Here is a 5,288-nt window from a genome sequence, read left to right on the forward strand (position 1 = left end):
AAGGCACAACCATGGTTTCTTAGGAAACCTCTCAAGAACTCCAAGTGAGAATCAAACTCCAAAGTCCCTTAAAGTTTTAATGGGTCCCGGTGAGGGACACAACTGGGAAAGTGTCCCCAAGCCTCAATCAGAGCAGAGAACTGGAGACAGAGATGACAGGTGGGGACAAAGAGAAGCCAAGTCTTGGTGCCCTGGGGCACAGCAGGGTCTGTGCCACCAAGGGCTCTGAGCCACCTTGTCCTGAGCCACTGGGGCCTCCTGGCACAGCCCCAGCAAGGCTGGGCACTGTCACCCCTTGTCCTGCCCTCAGCATCCCCCCACATCCCAGTGGCCTCAGGGATCTGCTGGGACCAGTCCCTGGGGAGCCTTGGTCAGGAATGGCTCTGGGGCTTCTTCATGCTCCCAGGGACTGCAGGTTTTTTCGAAAGGCTTTGGGTTTTGCTTTTGCCTTGGAGTCTCTGAGAACTTTGCGCAAACATGGCCTCCAGTTACCTTCTTTAATTAGTCTCTTGAGAGACTTTGTCAGTAACAACATTCAATAGAGCTCAATGCCTCTAGGTGCTTCAGTTTTCAAAGGTTCTTTACTTTTTCCTTTATACACTGACTTTCTGAGAACTGACAACACTCAAACAAAAAGGGGGTTTCAATTTTTTTTTAAGCAATCCAAAATTTTTAAGGTTCCCCACTGCAAACAGGCACAAGGTGCCACCAAGGAAATTCCTCATCCCCAAGGCAGAGCCCTGCAAGCAATGTTTGACACCTTTGCACTCCTTGGTTCCCTGAGGCCTTGCAATGTCAGAAAGGCTCCTTGGTTCCATGAGGTTCTGGACTGTCACAATGGAGATTTGGGTCCATGGGGCCCCAAGGTCTCACAATGCTCTTTTTGGTTCCGTGAGGCCTTGATCTGTCACAATGGACCCTTGGTTCCATGAGGTTCATTGGTGTCACCATGGTCTCCTTGGTTCCATGAGGCATCACAAGGCCACAATGGTTCCATGAGGTTCCTGCAGCAGGACTTCCCCTGTGGCACAGCAGAGCTCATCTGTTTTGTCCATCAGCTGGGCCATCACTCAGGGCATCTTCCCCCTCTCAGGAATTGCTGAGATAACCCAGGCTGGACATCAGTCTTGTCCTGAATTCTCTTTGGTGCCAGGCAGGTGGAATTCCCAGCTGACCATGAGCATCTTGCTCTGAGAGCAGCTGAAGGGAGATAAGCCTTGAATTCCTAAGTGACACACACTTCACTTTACAAACAATAAAAGCCATACAAAATTTTTACAAAGCAGAAGTCTTCTGCATAGTCCCTGCAAACGGGCAGGGCTTCTCTCCCAAGTCTGGATGCATCTTGGTGGTTTCTTTTCTGAAAGCTGAGTGAAAGGGCTCCATGTGCACTCCCTCATCAATTTGGTGCTAAGTTACATTGACTCCTGATCTCTGCTATTTCTTCACTAGCTGTAATAAAGGTAAGTTTAATGTGCACTGTGTTTGTATCTACCTGCACTTCTTTTGTTTATCCTGTACAGTAAGTAGTCAATTTAAAGATTCTTGTCTGTTTATGTTGAATCCATTCAGTAAATAATTCATTTTAGAATAGACCTAATCCACCATGGTAAAGAACTTGTGTGAAAGAGCAATTTGGGCTGCAGGCTACCTGAAACAGAGCTACTGCCAGAAACCTGAGCATAGGGCAGGACTTGTCTAAGCTTTCATTCCATTTGTAACGTATTTCATTTAAGAACAAAATGAGAGAAGATATTTTCCACATTTATTCCTTTCCTGTTTATACAGTGATATCAGCAATCTCTAGTTGACATTGATCCCCAGCACCTTCTAATGCAGTCTGAATAGATATGAAAATCAAGACGCTTTATGGCTGACCATCAATCACACTTTGTCCTTACCCCCACCCCACCATTTCCCTTATCCAACCCCTGACACTCAGAGCAGCCTTGTGCAAATCTGAACTTCCTCCACTCCAGTCTGTGCCTGCAGCTTTCAGCTCCATGGCACCAACTCCCACCTGCTTTCCTTGGAGAAGGAACTGCTCAAGACACAGAAGAATGTTCATTTATTGTGAGTAAACTAACCAAGGGAAGGCACAGCTCCATAAAAAACAAAAATCATTCCTCTACTGAATATTACATCCCCTTTCCACAGCAGACAGTCTCAGAGCAATGGAAAACACATCCTGTGCCCAGCACAGATCCCAGGATGCCCCAAACCCTCCCAGCCCCGATTCTGCCCAGATTTGCTCTTTGCACACGAGTCCCACACTGAAGTCACGAGCTGCCTCCAATGCCCAGAGGAAGGAAAAGAGAGAAAGTGGCTGAAGAGCTCTCTTGTGCACAGCTACAGCTGCACTAATGCCAATATTCTGGGCTCACAATACCTTGATCCAACATGCTCTACTGCATCTGTTTCCTGGGTAGAAATCTGACTGGATGCCAGGCCCAAGGAGTGCTGGGCAATGGAGCCACATCCAGGGGTGTCCCCAGGGTTCAGGATTGGGGCCAGGGCAGTTCAATCTCTTTCTTGCTGATCTGGATGGGGCCATCAAGGGCACCCTCAGTCAGATGCCAGGTGAGCCCAGGCTGGCTGGGAGTGTGGCTGTGCTGCAGGGCAGGAAGCTCTGCAGAGGGATCTGCACAGGCTGGAGCCATTGGCCCAAGACAATGGGATGAGGTTCCCCAAGGCCAAGGGCTGGCTCCTGCCCTGGGCTCACAACCACCCCAAATCCCTGACTGTGCCCTGCCCCTGATCCCCACAGCCTGTCCTGTTTCCTTCATCCCTGCAGTGCCAGGCACTTTCTGGGACAGGGGAGCTTTGCTCTGGGGATGGAGGGAGGTGCAAGTGCCACCCCTGCAGTGGGAACCACAACTCATCAGGTTTGTGTTCTTTGGGGGTCAGGAACTGGTGAGACTCAGAAGCATAGATAGGTTTCTTTTCATGGCCAACAATAAAAGAAAGTAACAATGATATAATTCCATAAACATCACAATTTCTCCTCAGCTCTGTGCCATGGCAAAGCAGTATCTGATGTGTCCAATGTGGGAGGATAGTTTGTAGGGATAGTACAGAAGGCAATATTTCCCAACGAATTACAGCTGTACTGATTGCTGGGAAATGAAAACAGCCTTGCCTGCATAATGAGGATGGGTATTCTAAAAGTGTGGGCTAACTAGTTAAGGGTAAGTTACTGATGCAGTTAGAGCTTGAGACCTAGAGATGGCTGCAGTTTGGGATGGAGTCTGCAGGCTGTGCTGTGAGGAGGAAGGGGCATGTTATTGTGTAAGGGTCAGACAAGGTAAGATGCTGTGTGAGGGACATACAGGGTTAGGTGTCCGCGTAGGGGACAGGTTGGGGTCAACCTGTCTTGCAGAAGGAAACTTAGAGAGAGGAGAGAAGAAGTCAGTGCTGTGTGGAGCTCCACATGAGGAAAGGGTCAGAGTTGGCTGGAAGAAATAATGAGAAGTATTTAATAAAGTGTTGATGCTTGGTTAGCACCCAATGGACATGGCTCAGCTGAGGCCTTATTAGCAGGCCATGAAAATGGCTCGTCTGAGGGTTCAATGCAACAATCTAGCTGCTAAACTATTAAAAAGTATTAAGCTAAACTATTAAAATCATATTTAAAAGGTCAGGCTATAGCAGCCTATTCATAAAATTGATACTACTGCAGCTAGAATATATGAGAGAAGGAAGAGATGGCTAGTTTGTTGCTATATAGAGGATAGATGCAGTAGGTTTGCTGCTAAAAAGCACGTATACAGACTTAGCTAAAAAAGTAGAAGGGGTGGTCATCTCACGCTTGCAAGAGCCAATAGTAGGAGAAGTATATGTACCTAAAACAAATGAAATTATGCCAAATATGCTTAAGCCATTATATTTTGGATTATAAATGTAGATGGTGCCTTCAATAAATTGAACTATGCTTTATCAATCACACTGATTGGTTGCATATTTCCCTCGCCAAAGCTTCTCCACAAGTGGCATCCAGAACAGGGACCTCGAAGCTCTGCCACTCTGCACTGACCCACCGCCGGAGGTAAGCGAGCTGGCAAGCACCAAGCAGCAGCGCTTGGAGGGCAAGGATCTCTGTATGTTGGCATACAAATGGATCCCATGCCTGAGCACTCCCAATAAAGGAAGCTCGCCGTCCGGGTTACACCACCGATCAAAGGCTGCCATGCGCGCACGTTAACAGGCAATCGGCTTAGATTGCTGGACTTCCCCTTTCCTTCTTTTGTAAAAAGGGAGGGATATGGATAAGCCAGTGGCATATGATTTATTTAAATGCTTTTTAGAAAAGCAAAAGGTAGAACTTGATCTTAAATATATTTGCCCAAGCTGTTAGACTATGCTAAAGAACAGGGCTTTTTTACCAACCCAGATGACTTTTTCAAAATTGAGGAGATTGCTTGTACAGACCAGTCATAGATAAGGATAAGGTAGCAAAAAAGTTGTCTCAGACCTACTGGATCATAATTGCTTAGAGGCATATAAGGCAGAGAAAAATATTGCTGCTGTTGCCTCTATGCATTTGGATGGCAAACCGCCCACTATGATGTCCACCACAGGACAAAATAAACCTCCTGCTGCACAGCCAGGGATGTATATTTTTGGAGGAGACAATCTTCCTCAAGCACCGACTACACAGCAAGTTTTATTGCCTCCTAAATCTGTCTCTGAAGCAGTGCCTTATGCCCCCCTGCTGCTATCACAGCAGGAGGAGCTGCCTTCAAAGGAGACAGCTGAGTTAGAAAAAACAACGGCACATTCCTCTGATAAAAGGCAGAGGTAAAATCAAGGGTAGAGTGGAATGGGGCAAAATCATGAAGGAAGCAATAGCGACTGGAGAAAGGAATTATGTGGCAAAATTACAGGAGCCGAGTGTAACTCGGCAAGCATTTCCAGTTGCATTTACCCTTTCTGGGGAAAATAGAATGGAAGCATCAATAACTCCTTTAAATTGGAAATTGTTAATGCAGCTTCATAGCACAGTTAATGAAGCTGGCATTCATGGGGAACCAACAAAGCAAGTGCTTAATTATATTTGGGGATCAGGGTTACTCTTGCAAGGAGATGTAAAAAATATTTTCTAACTGATTATAACAAGCTCACAATTTATGCTGTGGCAGGTTCATTTCCAGAGTCTTTGTCAAGATCCTGCACTTATTCAGAGAGCACAGGATGATCCGCTTCACGGGATCACATTGGAACAGTTTATAGGGATTGGTCGATTTGCCACACCCGAGAGTCAAGCTGTATTGGGGTCAGATGTAGTAAAA

This window comes from Erithacus rubecula (assembly GCF_903797595.1).
Source record: "Erithacus rubecula genome assembly, contig: scaffold_127_arrow_ctg1, whole genome shotgun sequence".
In the NCBI taxonomy this organism is placed as follows: Eukaryota; Metazoa; Chordata; class Aves; order Passeriformes; family Muscicapidae; genus Erithacus; species Erithacus rubecula.